The sequence below is a fragment of the Lepus europaeus genome, unplaced genomic scaffold (genome assembly GCF_033115175.1).
Source record: "Lepus europaeus isolate LE1 unplaced genomic scaffold, mLepTim1.pri SCAFFOLD_3_1, whole genome shotgun sequence".
Taxonomy (NCBI): Eukaryota; Metazoa; Chordata; class Mammalia; order Lagomorpha; family Leporidae; genus Lepus; species Lepus europaeus.
Window position 1 is genome coordinate 9,865,950 of NW_026909276.1, and position 24,843 is coordinate 9,890,792.

A 24,843-nucleotide genomic window follows, 5' to 3' on the forward strand; every position below is an offset into this window, starting at 1 on the left:
AGAAGAAAGAATATCTGAATTAGAAGATGAATATTTGAAAATCTTACTGACAGACAAAAAAAAAAAAAAACAAGAAGAAACCTGAAAGCAGTGTTGGAGGCCAGCGCCACTGCTCACTATGCTAATCCTCTGCCTGCTGTGCCAGCACCCCAGCTTCTAGTCCTGGTTGCTCCTTTTACAGTTCAGCTCTCTGCTGTGGCCCGGGAGGGCAGTGGAAGATGGCCCAAGTGTTTGGGCTCTGCACCCACATGGGAGACCAGGAGGAAGCAACTGGCTCCTGGATTCAGATTAGTGCAGCGCCAGCTGTAGTGGCCATTTGGAGGGTGAACCAATGGAAGGAAAACCTTTCTCTCTCTCACTGTCTAACTCTGTCAAAAAGAAAGAAAGAAAGAAAGAAAGAAAGAAAGAAAGAAAGAAAGAAAGAAAGAAAGAAGTGTTGGAAATCTATGGGATACTATCAAATGACCCAACATACAAGTCTTAGGAGTTCCTGAAGGAGAGCAAAAAGAAAAGGGAATAGAAAACCAATTAAATGAAATATTTAGAGAAAATTTCCCCAATTTGAAGAAAGACAGAGATGTTCAAGTAGAGGAAGAATATAGAACTCCTAACATACATGGCTGGAAAAGATATTCACCAATACACATTGTAGTCAAACTTTCTACAGCAAAACATAATGAAAAAATTCTAAACTGAGCAAGGGAAAAGTGACAAATCACTTTCAGCGTATCACTAATTAGACTCACAGCTGACTTATTAGGAACCCTACAGGCAAGAAAGGAATACTGAGATATAGTCCAAGTCTTAAAAGAAAAAAAAAAAACTGTCAACCCAGAATACTGTACCCCACAAATCTTGCATTTATGAATAAAGGTGAAATAAAGACCTTCCATAACAAACAGAAATGAAAAGAATTCATCAAAACTTGTCTAGCCTTACAGAAGATGCTTAAGGATGTGCCATACACAGAAACACAGAAAGATAGCCATCATTATGAAAGAATGAGAAGGCAGAAAACCCCAATAGAAATACAAAATAAATCCAAAGTAAATGATAGGAATATTTATGGAAAAATGGAGGGTCAGGTCATTACTTATCAATGCTCACCTGGAATGTAAATGGCCTCAATTCTCCAGTTAAAAGATACAGACTGGCTGAATGGATTGATAATCAAGACCCATCTATTTGTTACTTGTAAGAAACACAGTTCATCAACAAAGATACATGCTAATGGAAAGTGAAAGGATGAAAAAGACAATCCATGCTAACAGAAACCAAAAATGAGCTGGTGTTGCGATTCTAATATAAGACAAAATAGACTTTAACATAACCACTGATAGAAAAGACAAAGAAGGGCACTATGTAATGATTAATGGATCAATCCAATAGGAAGATGTGACTATAATAAGTGTATATGTACCCAATTACAGGGCAGCTGGCTACTTAAAAAATGTTAGTAGACCTAAGGGAGACATGGACTTCAATACCCCACTTTCATCAATGGACAGATCAGCCAGATAACCAGCAAGGGAACAGAGTTAATTGACACTGTAGATGCAATGGACCTAAAGGATATCTACATAATCTTTCACCCCACAGTGGCAGAATACACATTTTTCTCATCACTACATGGAACATTCTCTAAGATAGACCATAAGATAGGTCACAAAGCAAGTCTCAGCAAATTAAAAATAATTGAAATCATTCCATGTACCTTCTCAAACCACAGTGGAATAAAGCTAGAAACCAACTACTATACTATCTCTAGAACATAATTAAACATAGGGACTGAACAGCATGCTCCAGAATGAACAGTGGGTCATAAAAGAAATCAAAAGAGAAATCAAAAAATTTCTGGAAACATATGAAGATGGCAATATATTATATTGAAACCTATGAGATATAGCAAAAGTGTGTTAAGAAGGAAGTTCATAGCAATCAATGTCTACATGAAAAAACTGAAAAGGTACTAAATAAATGAGCTATCAATGCAACTCAAGGATATAGAATATCAACAACAAACCAATCACAAAAGTAGGAAGAAAGAAATAATTAAAATTAGAGAAGAAATAAATAAAACTGATACAAAAATTTGAATAATCCATGAAATGGAAAGCTAGTTTTTGAAAAAAATATATAAAATTGATACACCATTGGTGCAACTGACCAAGAAAAAAAAGGAAAAGTCAAATCAATGAAATCAGAGATGAAAAAGGAAATGTAATAATAGATATCATATAAATAAGAATCATCAGAAATTATTGTGAAGAGCTGTATGCCAACAACTAGAAAACCTAGAAGAAATGGATAGACTCCTAGAAAGATACAATCTACCAAAATAAAGTCATGAACTTATAGAAAATGTAAACATGCCAATAACCAAAATAGAGATTGTATCAGTAATACTCTCCAAACTATAGATAAATATAGAAAAATATCTCTGATGAACATAGATGCAAAAATCCTTAACAAAATATTACCCAAAATATCATCAAAATATCCATTTTTCTGAAAGCAAATTACAGACTCTATGTGATACCAATCAAAATACCATGGACAGCAGGTTAATGCCCAGGCCTGAAGTGCTAGCATCCCATATGGGTGCTGGTTTGAGAACTGGCTGCTCTTCTTCTGATCCAGCTCTCTGCTATGGCCTGGGAAGGCAGTAGAGGATGGCCCAATTCCTTGAGCCTCTGCACCCACTTGGGAAACCCAGAAGAAGCACCTGGCTCCTGGCTTCAGATCACTGCAGCTCCAGCCATTTCGGCCATTTGGGGAGTGAACCAGTGGGTGGAAGACCTCTCTCTCTCTCTCTCTCTCTCTCTCTGTGTGTGTGTGTGTGTGTGTAACTCTGACTTTTAAATAAATAAATAAACTTTTAAAAAAAATAAAATCAATCCCTGGAACAAGGAGTCTCTTCAACAAATGGATCTGAAAAAACTAGATCACCACATGCATTAATAGGAAGCAAGACCACTACCTTACACAAAAATCCACTCAAAATGGATTAAAGACATAAATCTATGACCTGATATCATAAAATCATTAGAGAACATTGGGGAACCTCTGCAAGACATTGGCATAGGAAAAGAGTTCCTGGAAAAGATTCCAGAGGCACAGGCAATGAAAGCCAAAATTGACATATGGGAACACATCAAATTGAGAAGCTTCTGAACTGCAAAAGAAACTTCAGCAAAGTAAAAAGGCAATGGACATAATGAAAGAAAATATTTGCAAACTTTTTTTTAAAAGATTTATTTATTTATTTGAAAGTCAGAGTTACACAGAGAGAGAAGGAGAAGCAGAGAGGGAGAGAGAGAGAGAGAGAGAGAGGTCTTCCATCTGATGGTTCACTCTCCAACTGGCTGCAATGGCTGGAGCTGCACTGATCCAAAGCCAGGAGCCAGGAGTTTCTTCCAGTTCTCTCATGTGGGTGCAGGGACTCAGGGAGTTGGGACATCTTCTACTGCTTTCCCAGGCCATAGCAGAGAGCTGGATCAGAAGTGGAGCAGCCAGGTCTCGAACCAGCATCCATCCATATGGGATGCTGGCACTGCAGGCAGTGGTTTACCTGCTGAACACAGCACTGGCCCCAATATTTGCAAACTTTAAAACTGATAAAGGATTAATTATCAGAATATATAAAGAGATCAAGAAACTCAATAACAACAAAACAACCCAATTAAGAAATTGGCAAATGACTTAAATAGGTGTTTTTCAAAAGAGGAAATCCAAATGGTCAACAGACACCTGAAAAAATGCTCAGGATCACTAGCTGTCAGGGAAATGCAAAACAAAACTACAATAAGGTTTTACCTCAAACCGTTAGAATGGCTTTCATACAGAAATCAACAGACAACAAATGCAGGTGAGGGTAGGGGGTAAATGTACCCTAATTCACTGTTGGTAGAAATGTAAACTGGTAAAGTCACTGTGCAAGACAGTATGGCAATAGCTCAGAAATCTGAATATAGACCCACCATATGACCCAGCTATCCCACTCCTGAGAATTTACTCAAGGAAAATGAAAACACCATATGTAAGTTATCTGTATCCCCATATGTATTGCAGTTTAATTCACAATAGCTAAAACATGGAATCAATCCAAGTCCTGTCAACTGAATACTGTATAAAGAAATTATGGGATATGTATACCATAGAATATTACGCAGTGGTAAAAAAAAAAAGAAATCCGGTCATTTGCAACAAAATGGATGAAACTGGAAAATATACTTCGTGAAATAAGCCAGTTCCAAAATGACAAATGCAATACATTCTCCCTGACCCTTGATACATAGTAGAGAACCTAAAAGGCAATCTGTAGGATTGAAATTGACATTTTGAGAAGAAATAACTGAGCAGCTCCTGTCATGACTGTTGAGGAAATTTTTTCTTACTATTTGTTGCACTCTTTATTTAAGAAAGGGTTGATTATATGTGCATAAAGTTAATTGAAAATAGATCATAATAAAAATAATATTGGGGATGAGAAAGGGAGGAGAAAGAGGGGTGGGAGTGTGGGTGAGAAGGTGGGCACAGTGGGAAGAAATGCCATGTTCCTAAAATTATAAGTATGATGTTTGGAACTGTAAAGCTGTAATATTCTTAATATATTCCTATGGACTTACATCTAAGGATAGAGTTTATTTTATTTATTCATTTTTAGAAATTTATTTATTTATTTGAAAGGCAGAGTGACAGAGAAGCAGAGGTAGAGAGAGAGAAGGTAGGAGGGAGGGAGAGAGAGAGGGAGAGAGAGAGAGGGAGAGGGAGAGAGAGAGAGAGAGAGAGAGAGAGAGAGAGAGAAAGAGAGAATCTTCCATCTGCTGATTCACTCCCCAGATGGCTGTAACAGCCAAAGCTATGTTGATCCAAAGTCAGGAGTTAGGATCTTCTTTTGGGCCTCCTGTGTGGGTGCAGGGGTCCAAGGACTTGGACTATCTTCTACTGTTTTCCCAGACCACAGGAGAGAGCTGGGTTGAAAGTAGAGCAACTGTGACTCAAACTGGCACTCAAATGGGATGCTAGTGCTGCCGACCAGGGTTTTAACCTGCTGCGCCACAGCACTGCCCCCTAAGGGTACACTTTAAAAACTTGCCATGGGACTCCAAATCCTCTTAAGTTGGGAGTAAAAATAGCATTTTAAGTGTTAAAGTGATATTATGGATATGATTAAGTGTTAAAATGATCATATAAATAGGATTCACTGTTTGGAAATAATACTAGAATTAAAGAGGAGTGAATGCTGCAACATGGGAAGCAGTCCATATAGCAGACTCATAGGATGAAAATCACCTTAAGAAGCACTCTGGCCTCAGAGCCAGCACCTAAGGCATTCGATTCTGGCTGAAAAGCCCTTGAGAGCATTTCAGGCAAGGAAAGCCAAGACACAGTGGCAAAAAATTTCCTACATGAAGGACCTTTAAGTGTGAGACTCCAGGGGAAAGAAGTGGTCATCAAAGAAGGATGTACTTTCTTCTGAAGGGAGAAGAGAAATTCCACTTTGCTTACCACCTCATCTAAATACTGATGGAGCTTGTGGATTCAAAAGGCTTTCATAGCCTAGGTGGCTCATGTTAAGAGCCTTGGCTGATCACTGACATCATACATAGGAGTGTTAATTGTTAATTTAATTTTTTTTGACAGGTAGAGTGGACAGTGAGAGAGAGAGACAGAGAGAAAGGTCTTCCTTTTGCCGTTGGTTCACCCTCCAATGGCTGCCGCGGTTGGCGCGCTGCGGCCAGCGCACCGTGCTGATCCGATGGCAGGAGCCAGGGGCTTATCCTGGTCTCCCATGGGGTGCAGGACCCAAGCACTTGGGCCATCCTCCACTGCACTCCCTGGCCACAGCAGAGAGCTGGCCTGGAAGAGGGGCAACCGGGACAGAATCCAGTGCCCCGACTGGGACTAGAACCCTGTGTGCCGGCGCCGTAAGGCGGAGGATTAGCCTACTGAGCCGCGGTGCCGGCCTGTTAATTGTTAATTTAAAAACAAGAGACACTGCCCACTATCTTCCCCTGCAGGACCTCTGTCCTTAATGAATTGTACTGTAAAACTTATTCTCAGTTTTTTGTGTGTGTGTGTGTGCAAATCATTGAAATCTTTACTTATTTTAGAGTTTATCTTCTTTGTATAAAGCTAATTGAAAATGAATCTTGATGCAGAATGGGACTAGAAATGGTAGAAAGAGGAGGAGCAGGGATCAGAGTGTGGGTGAGAGGGTGGGTACAGTAGGAAGAATAACTATATTAATAAAGTTATACTTATGAAATTTGTATTCCTTAAATAAAAGGTTTCTTTGAGGAAAACTTCCACTTTGCTTATTGTCTTTTCTAAATTCTTACAGAACTTGTATATTCAAAAGGCTTCCATAGCCTAGGCAGCTCATGTCAAGAGCCTTCAGTGATCACTGATGCCATACATAAGAGTGTTAATTGTTAAAATAACAACAGTAGTCACTGTGCACTAACTTCACATGCAAGACCTCTGCCCTCAAAGAGTTGCGTCAGGAGAGTTAGCAGTAAAACTTTTTTTCAAAGTATATTAAGTATATTTAGTATATTAAGTGGAGGATATTCTTATGTCTCATAAGTTTCAGTTACGTCAAAGTGTCCAACTTCATTGCTTATTTTCTTAGGTGCTTCTTTAATTAATGATAAAACTTGTTCCCAAAGACTTACTTTCTTTTAATGGATTATGTGCAGGATATCCTTATGTCTCATAAGCTAAAATTATGTCTAAGTGCTTGCAAAAGATGTATCATTCTTGGGTGCTTCTTAAAGTAAATAAAGTTTCTTGGGGCTGGCACTGTGATGCAGCAGGTTAATGCCCTGGCCTGAAGCACCAGCATCCCATACAGGCGCTGGTTCAAGTCCCAGCCACTCCACTTCTGATCGAGCTCTCTGCTTTGGCCTGGGAAAGCAATAGAAGATGGCCCAAGTCTTTGGGCCCCTGTGACCAAGTGGGAGACCCAAAAGAAGCTACTGGCTTCTGGCATTGGATTGGCACAGCTCTGAACATTGGAGCCAATTGGAGAGTGAACCATCAGATGGAAGACCTCTCTCTCTCTCTCTTTCTCTGCCTCTCCTCTTTCTGTGTTATTCTGACTTTCAAATAAATAAATAAATAAAATCTTTTTAAAAAGATTTTAAGGGTTAAAGTGTTAAACTGTCTCTCCAGTGAGGAAGAGAGACAGAGAGAAAGGTCTTCCATTGGCTGGTTCACTCCCAAAATGGCTGCAACAGCTGGAGCTGTGCCAATTCGAAGCCAGGAGCCAGGAGCTTCCTTGGGTATTCCATGTGGTTGCAAGGGCCCAAGGACTTGGGCCATCTTCTATGCTTTCCCAGGCCATAACAAAGAGCTGGATTGGAAGAGGAGCAGCCAAGTTTGAACTGGAGCCCATAAGGGATGCTGGCACCACAGATGGAGGATTAACCTACTGTGCCACAGTGCCAGCCCTCAAATAAATAAATCTTAAAAAAAGTTTCTCAAAAAACAAGAAAAGGAAATTAACCTGGGAAAAGCAATGATTTTGAACAGCCCTTGTCTTCCTTTTTTTTTTTTTTTTTTTTTTGTTTGTTGGACTCTTCACTTACTATAAACTAATCTTTGGTGTACAAAGTTAACTGAAAATAAAATTTAGCATAAAAGATGATGTGGAATAACAGAGGGAAGAAGAGAGTGGGAAGGTGAGTGAGAGGTAATGCTCCATGGGAAGAATCACACTATTCTTTTTTTTTTTTTTTTGACAGGCAGAGTGGATAGTGAGAGAGAGAGACAGAAAGAAAGGTCTTCCTTTTTGCCATTGGTTCACCCTCCAATGGCCGCTGTGGCCAGCGCATTGTGCTGATCTGAAGCCAGGAGCCAGGTGCTTCTCCTGGTCTCCCATGCGGGTGCAGGGCCCAAGCACTTGGGCCACCCTCCACTGCAGTCCTGAGCCATAGCAGAGAGCTGGCCTGGAAGAGGGGCAACTGGGAAAGAATCCGGCACCCCAACCGGGACTAGAACCCGGTGTGCCGGCGCCATAAGGTGGAGGATTAGCTGTTAAGCCATGGTGCCGGCCAGAATCACTATATTCTTAAAACTGTACTTATGAAATTCATGAAGTCTGTATTCCTTATATAAAAGGATTCTTTTGATAAAAAATGAAGGACTAGGTAATAGTAGTTAGATTGGCTTATAATTGGATATTGATCATATAAAGGGGTCATATTAGTGAATTAAGACAATAAATAAAATGCAAATTTTATGACATAAATTGCATTTTGATCATTATAGTTAGAATTAGGATAATAAATAGAATGATCAGTAGACATAAAAAAACTTGGTGAACAATAACCCAGAAAATTATTTTACTGTCAGAAAATTTTTAAATTCAAGGAATTTAAATCAAGGAACACTGAAAAGTAAACATAAAGAATTTTCATCAAATTGACAAAATCACAATGAAAAAGTTAACCAGGAAAGGCTACAGTTCTCTGTACTAGGATTGATACACACTACATCCTGATGTGTATGTATCATAGAAATAAAAGATAAAAATTTAAAAATATGTGTGCATGTTAATATATAACCTATATTCTATTACTGGAAGTGACAGGAATAATATAGGAGCAATAATAGAATGACAAACATATACAACATATATTAAATATGCATTAAATTTGAGAAATCAAAGAAAAAATCAACAATGATAAAGAGAATATCATACCATTTATCAAAAAAAATGCTGACATGTAAGATACTGACATCTACAGTGACACTTAGGAAAATACTAATAATCAAAGATTTAAATACATTCTCATAAACCAGAGAAAGTTAAAGGTATATTACCTGGAAGCAGAGAATGATAATATTGGTCAAAAGTGCTTCCAATGAACTGTATACATAAAAGTGGCAAAAATTCACAAAATTTGCCTTTGTTTATGATGTTCTAACATAAAATTTGAGCTGCATACTGATAGTTTTAGTCCTAGGATGGACTTTCATTAAGCTACTAACAATTTACACAATTGATGAGTGTAAATTCAAAGAAAAACAAAGTATACAAAGAGGTATACTAATTGGAATATAAATTATACTTTCATTAGTGTGAATGAAGTCAGATACTTGATAATATAAATAATAATGAGATAATCACATGTAAGGGATTTTTTTAAATTTTTTATTTCATAAATGTGAATTTACAAAGTGCAACTTTTGTATTGTTGTGGCTTCCCCCCAACCTCCCTCCCTCCCATGGCCCTCCCCTCTCCCTCTCCCATCCCACCCTTTATTGAGTTTCATTTTCAATTACCTTCATATACTGAAGATCAACTTAGTATATACTAAGCAAGGATTTCAACAGGCTGCATTCACACAACCACACAAGGTATAGGGTATTGTTCCACTAGTAGTGTTTTTAAGTTTCATAGCAAAACACATTAAGGACAGAGATCCTATGTGGGGAGGATGTACCCAGTGACTCCCATTGTTGATTTAACAATTGGCACTTTTATTTATGACGTCAGCAATCACCCAAGACTCTTGCTATGAGCTGTCTAGGCTATGGAAGTCCCTTGAGTTCACCAACTCTGAACTTGTTTATTCAAGGCTGTGTCACAGTGGAGGTTCCTTCCTCCCTTCAGAGAAAGGTGCCTTTCTCCTTGATGGCCTGTTCCTTCTGCTGGGGTCTTGTTCAGCAGAATCTTTCATTTAGATTGTTTTTTTGCCACCGTGTCATGGCTTTCAATGCCTGTGAGACTCTCATGGACCTTTTAGCCAGATCCGAATGTCCCAAGGGTTGATTCTGAGGCAGGAGTGCTGTTTTGGGCATTTGCCATTCTATGAGTCTGCTGTGTGTCCTGCATCCCTTGCAGGATCATTCTCTCCCTTTTAATTCTATCCTTCATTATTTGCTTACACTGGTCTTATTTGTGAAATCTCTTCGACACATACCCTATCTTTTTGATCGGTTGTGTATTTATACTTATCACTTTACCAAGTGCACTGGCATTGGTACCTGCCTCCTTGGTAAGATTGATTTGAAATCCCCTGGCACATTTCTAGTTCCACCATTGGAGGTATACTAATTGGAATATAAATTATACTTTCATTAGTGTGAATGAAGTCAGTTACTTGATAATATAAATAATAATGAGATAATCACATGTAAGGAATTTTTTTTAAAAAAAATAGCACATTATATCTACATTAAAAGCAGAAAATAAGGAAAACAAAGGAATGCAAACAAAAGTTACACCTTTGCCAAAGATAAGTTCGTTGCAGATGCATGGATTGATTTCTGGATTTTATATTCTGTTTGATTGGTCTACCATTTTTTTGCATGAGTACCAGGCTGTTTTGACTATAATTGCCTTGTACTATGTCTTGAAATTAGATATTGTGATGCATCCAGCTTTATTTCTCTTGTATAGGATTGGTTTAATTATGCAGGGTCCCTTGTATTTCCAAATGAGTTTCAGAATCATTTCTTCTAGATATGCAAAAAATTGTGATTGGGATCACATTGAATCTATAAATTGCTTTTGGTAGTATGGACATTTTGATGAAATTGACTCTTCCTTTTTTAAAAATTTTTGACAGGCAGAGTGGACAGTGAGAGAAAGGTTGCCCTTTGTCATTGGTTCACCCTCCAATGGCCACTGCGGCCAGCGCACTGTGGCCAGCACACCGCGCTGATCCAAAGGCAGGAGCCAGGTGCTTATCCTGGTCTCCCATGGGTGCAGGGCCCAAGCACTTGGGCCACCCTCCACTGCAGTCCTGGGCCATAGCAGAGAGCTGGCCTGGAAGAGGGGCAACCAGGACAGAATCTGGTACCCCAACCGGGACTAGAACCCAGTGTGCCAGTGCCACTAGGTGGAGGATTAGCCTGTTGAGCCACAGTGCCGGCTGAAGTTGACTCTTCCAATCCATGAATATGGAAGATTTTTCAGTTTTTAATGTCTTCGTATATTTCTTTTTTTAGTGTTTTGTAACTTTCATTCTCAGATGTAAAAAAATAAAGATCCTAAAATTCATATGGAAAAACAAGAGACCCCAAATAGCTATATCACTCTTATACAACAACAACAAAGAGCCGGAGGCATCCCAAGCCAGATTTTAAGAGATAGTACAGGGCAGTTATAACCATAAGAGCCTGATACTGGCACAAAATAAAATTAGATGTATAGAACAATGTAACACAATAGAAACTCCAGAAAATAATGTACATATCTACAACTAACTTCTCTTTGACAAAGAAGCTAAAATCAATCCCTGGAACAATAACAGTCTCTTCTACAAATAGTGCTAGCAACACTGGATCTCTGAATGCAGAAGTATGAAACAAGATCCATACCTTAAAATTTACACAAAAATCCACTCAAAATGGATCAGGGACCTAAATCTATGACCAATACCATCAAATTACTAGAGAACATTGAGTGAACTCTACTCTGCAAGACATTGGCATAGGCAAACACTTCCTGGGAAAGACCCCAGAAGCACAGGCAATCAAGTCCAAAATTGACAAATGGGATTACATCAAGCTGAGATGCTTTTGCACTGAAAAATAAACATTCAGCAAAGTGAACAGGTGACTGACAGAATGGGAAAAAGTATTTGCAAACCACACAACTGGTAAAGGATTGACAACAGAATCTATGAAGACTTAAAGAAATTAAACAAGAAAACAAACAATCCAGTGAAGAACTGGGAAAGGGATTTGAACCGGCATTTTGTGAGAGAAGAAATTCAAATGGCCATAAGACACTTGCAAAAATGTTCAGGATCACTAGCCATGAGGGAAATGCAAATCAAAACCACAATGAGGTTTCACAGTTAGAATGGCCTGCATATAGAAATCAACAAATGACAAAAGCTGGTGAGGATGTGGGGAAAAAGTTACTTTGGTCCACTGTTGGTAGGATTGTAAACTGGTGCAAGCCACTGTGAAAGACTGTATGGAGATATCTTACAAATCTGATTATAGACCTACCATATGATCCAGCCATCCCACTCCTTGGAATTTACCCAATCCAAATTAGCAGATGAAAGAAAGAGTTATCTATAACCCCATGTTCATTGCAGCACAATTCACAACAGCTGAGATCTGGGAACAGTCCAGATATCAATCAATTGTTGACTTGTTAAGAAAATTATGGTATATACACACTATGGTGTACTACTCAGTTATAAAAAAAAAAGAAAGAATAAGAAACCCTGTCTTTTACAACAAGATAGATGCAACTAGAAACCATTATACTTAGTGAAATAAGCCAGTCCCCAAAAGACAGATATCATATGTTTTCCCTGATCTGAGGTAGCTAATAGAGTACCTAAAATGTAATGTATTAGAATTAGATACACATTTTGAGATTTGATGATTGTTTACAGCTCTTGTCTCTTCCACTGAGGAACAGTAATTTTTTTAATTTATTTTTTTTCTTCATACTATTTGCTGACTTGTTGAACTCTTACTTAGTGTAAACTATAAAATCATTAAGTAAACTGAAAACAGACTTTGTAAAAGTTAAGTGGGAATGTGAGAGGGAAGAGGAGAAAGGGTTGGAGTGTGTGTGGGATGGAAGGTATTGAGGGAAGTGTCACTTACATTCATTAATCTGTATATATGAAATATATCAAACTTACATTACTTAAATAAAATTTAAAAAATAAGTAAATATTTAAAATTCAAAAAATTTATACCAATAACCAGAACTTTAAAGGTGTTTGTATATATCATCATATATATCTGTGTGTTTGACATTACAATGTAAATGTACATATATGTAATTTGTAATATAAATGTATATAGAGCAACACTTTGACATTTTTGTAATGCATTTATCAACAGAAAAGAATAGCTCAGATTTCTGTAATAATCCAGTTTCTAATCATTACAAGAATGAAGAGTAAGCCACCAAGTTGTAGCTCATAATCTCTGTTTCTCTGTGTTTCCAAGTCTACCAGCCTCTAAAATTAAATAAACACACATAATTCTGGGATAAAAATAACATTAAGATCCCACTATTTTCCCACATAAATTTCAGAAAATATACTAGTATCTAGACACATAGTGGCAAATTTATATATGTATAAAATATATGTATGTTATATATGTTACATATATTCATAAATATATTACATTGAGGAGAAAGAATTATTATCCTTGGCTAAAATGGCCCTGAGACACTGTGTACCTGACAGTTTTCAGGGCAACTTATAGAATGTTGGGAGTGATGATGATCTTATAATAAAAGTTAAATCTCCATGGCCACAGATTCACAGGCTTAGGATTGGCCTAGACTAAAATATTTGTGCAAAAGAGTGACTCCAGTGAATTTAAAAGTTAACTTAAATTTTCATAATTAAAGGTTAATTTCAAGTTCCATGAATGTCTGTAAGGCTAAGAATGAAATCTCCTGCTAATGAGTGATGGAACTGGCCCTAAATTGTTCTCAAATACTGTGAAAATAAAATTTGGATATCTTCCAGAATTTAGATAGTTGATGGCTTACAATGATAAAATAAATCATCGTAGCCTGAAGTTCCCTGCACTAGAATTGGCACAAATTAGGTTATTGACTATTTATTAAGGTGGTAATAATAAATTTAAATCAACATGAAAAATAGAAAAATATTCATTTCAATATATGTTGTATATTGACAGTTGTGTGTACAAATGGTAAATTTAGTAGAAGCAGAAATAAGATTACAAGGAGATGTAACAGACATTAATAAAAATAGCCCTAAATACACATTTAAATACAGAAAATTTGTGCTCTCTTAAATCAAAGAAAGCTTATGCCATTTAATTCAGTAATTTTAAAACCAAGATAAAATTGTATCAATCTAATGCATGGAAATTTTAAAGAGAATGACAATTTTGATTTTCTAAAAATAAAGAAACTATAAGAAAGTGTCATTGAAAGTGTAAAAGAATGTAACATTCAGCTGGTGCCATGGCTTACTAGGCTAATCCTCCACCTGTGGTGCCAGCACCCCGGGTTCTAGTCCCAGTCAGGGTGCTGGATTCTGTCCCGGTTGCCCCTCTTCCAGTCCAGCTCTCTGCTGTGGCCTGGGAAGGCAGTGGAGGATGGCCCAGGTCCTTGGGCCCTGCACCCACATGGGAGACCAGGAGAAGCACCTGGCTCCTGGTTTCAGATCAGTGCGGTGCATTGGCCACAGTTGCCACTGGGGGGTGAACCAATGGAAAAAGGAAGACCTTTCTCTGTCTCTCTCTCTCTCTCACTATCCACTCTTCCTGTCAAAAAAAAAGAGAATGTAACGTTCTAAAATTATTTGATAGTCCATAAAGATGGAGGTTGCTAAGACAACTTGAACATTATCTAGTGCATTCATGACATGAAAATGTAAGTGCCCAAAAGAATCATCACACCTTGGCAGTGCTAATATTGGTTTCCATGTGGATATTGACATACTCAGATGAAATTAATGAAAGACAAAATAAAAAATAGAAACCTGATGCACATGGAAGTTAAAACTTTGCTTTGCCCTTAGTGACAATGTGTATTTGAATGTGATCCATAATTAAAAAACAAATATGTGGATGAGTATTTGGTGAAAAACAGTCCAGAATAAACTGGAAAAATTACAGTATGATACAGACTTGTAGTTTGGAAAATTTTCCACAATCAGAAAATAATTTACAGTTCCAGGAGCATCTAGAAACATTAAGAATGTATCCTATGCTGATGACCATGATGGTGCTGGCACTGCAATGTACTCAAATCCTATACACATAAAAGTTGCTGGGACTTCCAGCATTTAGAGTGAGTTGATGACCACACAATTATAAACCAAACCATGGTGCCCATCATTTCCCTATGTTAGGACTGTCACAAATCAGGTTACTCATTACACTTTCAGGTGACAGTAGTAAATGATAAAATAAATATGCATTCCATGGAAGGCATTTAATTTTGATTATATGGTGTAAAAATTAGTAATTTGGCAGAAACAGAGTCATAATCATATAGAGATGGGCTAATAATTGGATGGCGGAGTAGGGAGGGAGCTTACTGCTCTTGCCCAGGAAAAGATAGTTTTAAAAAAGTGGAGATAGAGTAGTCTCAGGGAAGAGTTAGGGAAAAAATGGCAGAGGAAACTCTACTGATATTAGAGGGACTTGGTGGACCCACATGGATGGCATGGTGCCCATGGATCACGACTCCAACAGCTGAGAGCCTATGCACCAGAACTGGAAGGTGAGGTGAGACAAGACCACAGTAGCCCAAGCCACTGGCAAAAAAAGTGGCAGGAACCTAGAGGGAATGAGGTTTAAATCTCCATGGGGGAAAGTGTGCCAGCCAAACTAGAGGGGAGGAAAAAAAGGACAATACAGACACGTTTATCTCTCTCCAATCATCTCACAAATGTGTGCAAGCTGATAGAGCAGGAGCCACTTTGGACATACATAACAGCTGTGCCAGCTTGTGTCTGCACCTGGCAACAGCTGAGTGGAGACTCCTGACTCTCATGGGGAGAAAAACAGGGAACTAGGAACTTGTGACTGTGTGAAGCTTCCAAAGCAGGACTGTGAAAAAATAAAAAACTGAGGGTGTGTGGGGAGACTCGCAGTGTGGCTAGGACTTTAAGCACTCTCGGTTTGAGATGCCACAAGTTGGGGGTTCCTGGTTACCCGATGAGAGACATTGCTGGAGAATCTGAACTTACACTGAGGACTACACAGATCCTTTGTGTGGTTCTTTGGACAGAGCAGATGAATATTATACCCACTGGGGCTAGTACTCAGGCATTGGTTTCCATTGAGAAGAGCCCAGCTGAGCAGAATATTCTACTGATTAAAAAAAAGGAGACAGAAGATTTAACATGCCAAACTTGGGTATGTCACCTTAGGCACATCCTTAACCCTGGAGACTGAACAGAGCTCTCTGGCCATACCCATTACCAGCCCCTAGAGATTCAGTGAAAGTAGACAGTACACTTATCTACAGAGTCATAGTACAAAGATAAAAGCCATAGCAGTGGAAAAAAAATTAAAAAAAGAAGAAACCAATGAGTATCTTAAAAATGCTAAACAAATGCAAAATTATGAGAAACAAAAATAAGGAAGACATCATGACACTCCCAAAAGAACATGGCACTTCAATACTAGATTATGAACATGATGAGATAGAAGAAATGTAAGAAATAGAACTCAAAAATTTGATCATAAGATTACATAGAAGTAATCAAAAGAAATGCACAAACTACTGAAATCCATGAAGGACACGAAAGAAAATTTCTCCCATGAAATTGAAATTATAAGGAGGGATCAAGATAAAATAAATTCAATAGGACATGAAATTGAGATATTAAAGAGAAATTAAAGTGAAATGAAGAATTCAATAGAGCAAATAAAAAATGCAGTGGAGAGCCTTAAAAATAGAATCAATGAGGCAGCAGAGAGAATATCTGACTTAGTAGACAGAGCACAGGAAAGCACACAGTCAAACCAAAGACAAGAAGTGGAAATTAGAAATCTAAAAACACTGTTGGGAATCTACAGGAAACTATTAAAAAAAAAAAACACAACATTTGGGTTCTAGGAATTCCTGAAGGCATGGAGACAGAGAGACAGCATTAGAAGGCATTTTTAGTGAAATACTAGCATAAAAAGAGAGAGATGTCCAAGTACAGGAAGCACACAGAACTTCAAATAGACATGATTAGAAAACATCCTTGCCATAACAAATTTTCTTTCATGTCCTTCATGGATTTCAGTAGTTTGTGCATTTGCTTTTGATTACTTCTATGTAATCTTATGATCAAATTTTTGAGTTCTATTTCTTGCATTTCTTCTATCTTATCATCTTTATATTCTAATATTGAAGTGTCATGTTCTTTTGGCAGCATCATGATGTTTCCTTACTCTTGTTTCTTGGATTCTTGCATTTGTTCGGCATTTGTGGAGATATTCGCCTTTTTTTTTTTCCCTGCTGTGGTAGTTTTTATCATTGTATTATGACTATAGATAAATGGACTTTCTGCTTTCAGTGAATCTCTAGAGGCTTCTAGTGGGTATGGCCCGAGAGCTTTGTTCAGTTCTCAAGGGTAAAGGGTATGCCTGAGGTGACACACCCAGGTTTGGCATGGTAAATCTTCTCCCTTTTTTTTTTTTTTAATCGGAAGGGAGTTATATTCTGTTCAGCCGAGCTCTTATCTTCAATGGAGCCCAGTGCCTGAGTACTAAATCAAATGGGTATAATATTTGCTCTGTCCAAGGACCACATAATGATCTGTGCTCCCCATGTGGGACCTCTGTCCTTAATGAGTTGTACCATGAGAATTAACAGTAAATCAAGTCTTCAAACACCTGTTTAGCTGGGACCCTAGAAAAAGTGCTCAGGCAAGCAATATTGTGAAAAATTAGTTCTAAGTAATATGAAAGAAAACCCAGACAAAACAGCAGTCCAGCAAATCATTCAACCTCACTGAAACTACCAGCAGCCACACCATTCATTTTCTATTAAATCTGTTTATAAGATTTAATTTGATAAACACTTGTAAGAAGCTGTGAGGACTTAAACAGAGATGAAGAGCTATTTCTAATGGAGGTGGAATGGATTACTTGCACAGCTATTATCTAGATGGGAAATAAAAGAGCTACTGAAGCTAGATGCATCCTAGCATTTGTAGCCCTGTTATCAAGGGATGGCCATGCAACCTAGGTAAAGTGTTCCTCCTGAGGGTATCCTGAGGAATTAACTGAATGTAAATCAGATTTACGTAAATCAAGTAAGGACTTTGTAAATTGGAAGGGATAAAAACACACATTTTCAATAAAAATGAGGGCCACCTGTAGGAGCAGGGAGTAATACAATAAAAAAGGTTATAAAAATTATAGTAAAGTTAAATTAATACAACTGTACTACAGGGGCCAGTGCTGTTGCACAGCAGGTTAATGCCCTGGCCTGAAGTGCCAGCTTCCCATATGGGCACTGGTTTGAGACCCAGCTGCTCCACTTCCAATCCAGATCTTGGCTATGGCCTGGGAAATAGTAGAAGGCCAAAGTGCTTGGGCCCCTGCACCTACATGGGAAATCTGGAGAAGCTCCTGGCTTTGGATCAGCACAGTTGCGGCTGTTGTGGCCAATTGGGGAGTGAACCATTGGATGGAAGATCTCTCTCTGCCTCTCCTCTTTCTGTTTAACTCTGACTTTCAAATAAATCAATAAATCTGTTTTAAAAAGTGTACTACATTTATGCTCCTGCTTCTCTGTTGCAATGGGTACCACCTGGATAGACTTCATTCCATGTTCTTTTCAAGGCAATTAGGAATTGAATGAAGTAGAAGTGGAAAAGGGGGATCATGAATGAAAAAGGCATTATGCATTCAGTAATACAGGAACATTCAGATAAGTGTTGCAACTTATAGGGTTTCAGATTGTCCCTTTAAAGAATGAGGGTGATGTGTGGGATAACATCTACTTGCATATTCAAATAGACCTTGGGTAGTGGAGTCTAATCCAGATGTGCACACAGATAAGTTGAAATTTCTCATGGGTATATAGGTCACCACAAACTCATTCCCTTGTGCTGCACACAACACTTATTTTCCAGGGCTGGAGTACCCATTACAGCTGGAACATATGTCACTTGAAATGCCTATGGTCACATCAGTGGTTTGCACAATAATGTGGGGAAAGAATCCTGGGTGGCCAACAAAGCATCCATAAAACAAATAACTTTGTAATTGATGAAGATGGTGTTCCAAATAACTGTTGCAACAACTGTTACTCAACTTTTAGATATTTATTAACAAAATTTACATAAGAGAGTACAGTTCAGTTCATATACTTGATCCCACTCACAATAATGAGAAACCAAAACTACAGGTTGTATAAGAGAAAAAATTTCTGAAGAACGGTTAACCACTCTCTGTCACAATTCATCATGAAAACTGCCCCAATACTTACTAAGGTGTGATTCCACCAAAGAATTCTTTCAAACAAATTATACTTCAGGGACTTCTCTCTGTAATCTTGCTATGTTTTGTGGCAGTTTGCCTAATAATAAAGGTATTTCCCATTACAATACAGTCATAGGATTTTTTCTTTCTGTGAGTTGTCAGGTAACCATTGAGAGATGATGTATGGTATATAACTTTTCTATGCATGTATGTTTTCTCATTTCTGAGTCTCTTCATGTGAATTGATTAATGGCAGAACAATTTTTTCACATTCATTAAATTGACATTTTGCTGTATGAATTCTCTGGTGTTCGTTGATGTTTAATTAATTTGATAGGTAGTGTTACAGACAGTGAGAGATAGAGATAAAGGTCTTCCTTCTGTTGGTTCACTCCCCAGATGGCCACAATGGCCAGAGCTGCCCTGATCCAAAGCCAGGAGCCAGGAGTTATTCCTGGTCTCCACATGGGTACAGGGGCCCAAGCACTTTGGTCATCTTCCACTGCTTTCCTAGACCACAGCAGAGAGCTGGATTGGAAAAGCAGCAGCTGGGACTAGAACTGGATTATCTTACTGCACCATGGTGCGAGCCTGTTTAATTTCTGGTCATGGTTTTATCATATCTACTGCACTTGAAGGATATCACCTTTTTTGAGTTGCATATTTATGACAGCCTGAATACCATGAAAATATACTTCCACATTCATTACACTCCAAAGAAACCCTTTGTGTGAATTCTCTGATGTATAGTGATCAATTTCTGACAAATGGCTTTTTCTCACACTAATATTTCTAACCTTTCTTTCTTTTTTAACAATTTACTTTATTTATTTGAAAGACAGAGTTACAGAGAGAGGTAGAGAGAGAGAGAGAGGTCTTTCATTTGCTGGTTCACTCCTCAGATGGATGCAATGGCTGGAGCTGCAGCAATCAGAAGCCAGTAGCCAGGAGCTTCTTTTGTGTCTCCCATGTGGGTGCAGGGCCATCTTCTACTGCTTTCCCAGGCCATAGCAGAGAGCTGGATCGGAAGAGGAGCAGCCAGGACTAGAACCAGTGCCCACATGGTATGCCAGTGCTTCAGGCCAGGGCTTTAACCTACTGTGCCACAGCGCTGGTCCCAGTCTTTCTTCCTTATGGGAGTGCCTATTGTATGGGATGTAATTTCCAGCAAAAGGCTCTGTCACATGGTTATGTTGATTTTGGAAAAAGTTCTCTCCCTTGTTTGAACTACATGTGTTATGAGGTATTACTTCTGACAAAAGGCTTTCCCACACTTATTACAAGCTTTCTATTATGTAATAAATTTTCTGATGTTATATTGTGTGATTTTGGCAGAGTTTTCCAACACTCATTCCATTCAGAAGGTTTCTCCCCCATGTGAATTCTGATGTTTTATGAGGTGTTAACTTATGGATAAAGGCTTTTCCATATGCATTAGATCCAAAGTGTTTTCCCCCATATGAATTAGATGATGTGCAATGAGGACTGCATTATGGGAAAAAGCTTTCCAAGTCATTATGTCCAAAAGGTTTCTCTTCATGTGAATTTTTGACGCATTCTGAGATGTGACTTATTGCCAAGGGCTTTTCTACAGTCATTGCATTCATGAAGTTTCTCCCCAGTGTGAATTCTCTGCTGTGATATGAGCTATGATTTATAACAAAAGGCTTTCCCACACTCATTAGATTCATAAGGTTTCTTCCCTGTGTGAATTCTGTTTTGATATGAGGTATAATTTATAGAAAAAGGCTTTTCCACAGCCATTACATTTATAGTGTTATTGCCCTGTGTGAATCCTCTGATGCAGTTGGAGTTGGAACTTAAGACCAAAAGTTTTCCCATAGTCACTACATTCATGAAGTTTCAACACTGTGTGCATTCTCTGGTGCATTATGAGGTTTGACTTTTGTCCAAAGGCTTTGCCAGTCATTACATTCATAAGGTTTCTGCCCAGTGTGAATTCTCTGATGCATGATGAAGGTTGACTTATGGCTAAATGCTTTTCCACAGTTATTACAATCATGAGTTTTCTATTCTATGTGAATTCTCTGCTGTGATATGAGGTTTGTCTTTTGTCCAAAGGCTTTTCCAAAGTCATTACATTCATGAGGTTTCTCCCCTGTGTATTCTCTGATGTTTCCTAAAGACTGACTTTTGTCCAAACGCTTTCCCCCGCTCATTATATTCATGGGGTTTCTCCCCTGTGTGAATTCTTGTGTGGTATGAGGTGTGACTTTCATAAAAAGTCTTTTCCACAGTCATTACATTCATGAGGTTTCTGCCTTGTGTGAATTTGCTGATGTTTCATGAGGCCTGACTTATGGCCAAAAGCTTTTCCATAGTCATTACATTCATAGGGTTTCTCTCCTGTGTGAATTTGCTGATGTTTCATGAGGTCTGACATTTGCCCAAAGGCTTTTCCAGTCATTACATTTATGAGGTTTCTCCCCTGTGTGAATTCGCTGATGTTTCATGAGGTTTGACTTGTGTCCAAAGGCTTTTCCACAGTCATTACATTTATGAGGTTTCTCCCCTGTGTGAATTCGCTGGTGTATGATGAGGTATGACTTTCGTCCAAAGGCTTTTCCACAGTCATTACATTTATAAGGTTTCTCCCCTGTGTGAATTCGCTGATGTATGAGGAGGTATGACTTGTGTCCAAAGGCTTTTCCACAGTCATTACATTTATGAGGTTTCTCACCTGTGTGAATTTGCTGGTGTATGATGAGGTGTGACTTTTGCCCAAAGACTTTTCCACAGTCATTACATTTATGAGGTTTCTGCCCCATGTGAATTCTCTGGTGTGTGATGAGGACTGACTTGTGTCCAAAGGCTTTTCCACAGTCATTACATTTATGAGGTTTCTCTCCTGTGTGAATTCTCTGGTGTATGATGAGGTGTGACTTTCGTCCAAAGGCTTTTCCACAGTCATTACATTTATGAGGTTTCTCTCCTGTGTGAATTCGCTGATGTTTCATGAGGATTGACTTGTGTCCAAAGGCTTTTCCACAGTCATTACATTCATGGGGTTTCTCCCCTGTGTGAATTCGCTTATGTATGAGGAGGTATGACTTGTGCCCAAAGGCTTTTCCACAGTCATTACATTTATGAGGTTTCTCTCCTGTGTGAATTCTCTGGTGTATAATGAGGTGTGACTTTCGTCCAAAGGCTTTTCCACAGTCATTACATTTATGAGGTTTCTCTCCTGTGTGAATTTGCTGGTGTATGATGAGGTCTGACTTGTGTCCATTACATTCATAAGGTGAATTAAAACTGAGTGAATTTTCACAAGGTTTACCTTTAGAGAATTTTCCCCTTGTATTTAGTCTGTGATTTATTGCAAGTTGTGACTGGTGAATGACAGGTTCAACATACTTAATGTACTTATAAAATTTCTTTCCTGTGTGAGTTTGTTGATGCATATTGAGGCTAGAATTTTCATGGATAGCTTTTTCTATTTGAATTACTTTTCCAAAAGTGACAGTTGATTTATTACAGTTTTCTGCCATATGAACCCTCTCAGATTTACAGAGCATCTTTCTTGTGAAGAATTTTGCTTGTGCAGTGGTTCCAAATGGCTGCTTCATGATGTGAATCTTGTCATGCTGACCAAAAGGCTCACAGAACTGGAGAGAATTTCCAGGTATCTTAGTGTTATCAAATTTGTCTCCATCCTGTAGTTGATCAGGCCCACTGTGGGGATAAACAGTGTGACATTTACTGAATTCCTCGGGCTTCAATCATGAATAGGTTCCCTTTTTAATAATCAGTGTTGGAATATGGCTTGAATTTAAACTAATGGTTTTTCTTAATTCAACTCTCTTGAGAGCTGATGTCTTGTTATTTTTCATAAAATCTTGATTCAGATTTTTGTCCTGACTTTCCTGGTTGATCCTAATCAGGTCATCCCTTTTCATGACCACTGAAATGAGAAAAAAGCAATCATGTCACTGAATCACATGTAACTGTTTCTCCTGGCATACTCATATAAAGGGAATCAAGTTACTTGTTATTCAAGTGGTATTAGATTTTGATAAAATCAGTATGAGGTACTTATTTATGACCATTATTATGGTCTTTCTCCTGGCTGGTGCTGTGGCTCAATAGGCTAATCCTCCTCCTGCAGTGCTGGCACACTGGGTTCTAGTCCTGGTTGGGGTGCCAGATTCTGTCCTGGTTGCCCTTCTTCCAGGCCATCTCTCTGCTGTGGGCCAGGAGTGCAGTGGAGGATGGCCCAAGTACTTGGGCCCTGCACCTGCAAGGGAGACCAGGAGAAGCACCTGGCTCCTGGCTTTGGATCAGTGCAGTGTGCCAGCCGCGGTGGCCATTGGAGGGTGAACCAATGGCAAAGGAAGACTTTTCTCTCTGTCTCTCTCAGCCTGTCAAAAAAATAAAAAAATAAAAAATATGGTTTTTCTCCTTAATACATTAATATATTAAATTGTACCATGAGGTTTCCCAATGTTCAAACATGATCCTTTTTACCATGGGAAATTTTCAAGTATGGTAGGATGACTTTTGTGCTATGATGTATGGGATGCCTCCATCTCAAAACAGTGTCAGTGTGAGCCCTGGCTACTCTGCTTTCAGTACAGCTCTCTGCGTATGTAAACCGGGAGGAAGCAGATAATGGTTCATGTGCCTTGAAACCTGTGATACACCAGGATAGACTAGATGAATTCTAAAGTTTTTGGCTTCAGACTAGTTAGACCTAAGTGTTGCAGGCATCTGGGAAGTGAGCTAATAGAGGACCTCTTTCTCCTCTCACTATCACTGTGCCTTTCATAAAGATGAAATAACTATAAAATATTTTAAAGAATGAACAAATATTTAATAAAAATATTCACCCACTACCTTGCAACCATTTTTTCTCTGGCTTTTTCTCCATCTTATTTTTATAAAAATTGTGTGTTTTTTGCTTCTCTGATATTTCAACCATAAACATGAAAAAGTTTTACTGATCATTTACTTGCAGGTGGAGAAGAGTGAAATGTACCTGTACTTTAAGCAGGGCAACATTTAAGGAGTATGATCTGAATCTATGATTGTCTTATGTTCAGTCTTTCTAGGTAAACATCATTTGTGGGATTTTTCAAATGAAAAACTACTTTGTCTCTACTCTATGCCAGCTTCCCCAAATTCCTAAGGACATCCGACACCTTCAGCTTCTCAGAAGTACAACAGGTAGAGAAAAGTCCCAATCTACCACTTTAGTTAAACACTCCCAATCAGTGTGAAGAATTTGTTTCTGCAAACCAGGATGTGCTCATCTTTGAAAAGTGTTTTCTAGCTCATTCAGAAATCATCAGTGCTGGCTACCTCCTCTCAATTCTTTCCATAAACATTCTTGTGTGATAATTAGAATTTCTGGAGACTTTTGATCAGTTGTCTGCTATTTTCATAGAAAGCTTCATTTCCTATGCTTTATCTTTTTGTTTGCTTATTTTTCAATGATACTGAAAAATAAGAGAGAAATCATACTTCAAACTTCACCCTTAGTGAAATCTGAGCCACTCAACATAAACCCACAAGGCTACTTGACCTTGGGTCTCAAAATCTCATTACTTTTTTGGTGAGTCTAGGATCATTTATTTTTATGTTTTACACAAGTTCATGCTTAGTTTATAATTTCTTTTTTTCAAAGATTTACTTTATTTATTTGAAAGCTAGAATTATAGAGAGAGATAGAGACAGAGAGAAGTCTTCCATCTGCTGGTTCACTCCCCACATGGACACAATGACCAATGCTGGACCAAGATAAAGTTAGGAGCCAGGAGTTTCTTTCTTGTCTTCCACATGGGTACAGGGGGCCAAGGACTTGGACCAACCTCTGCTCCTTTCTCAGGTGCATTAGCAGAGAGCTGGATTAGAAGAGGATCAGCTGGGACTTGAACTGGCACCCATATGCGATGCTAGTGCTGCAGGCT

General features: G+C 38.4%; 1 pseudogene; it reads right to left on the reverse strand.

Moving 5' to 3' along the window:
- Positions 1-18,740: 18,740 nt before the first annotated feature.
- Positions 18,741-24,843, reverse strand: part of LOC133755141 (zinc finger protein ZFP2-like) — a 44,278-nt pseudogene continuing 38,175 nt past the window's right edge.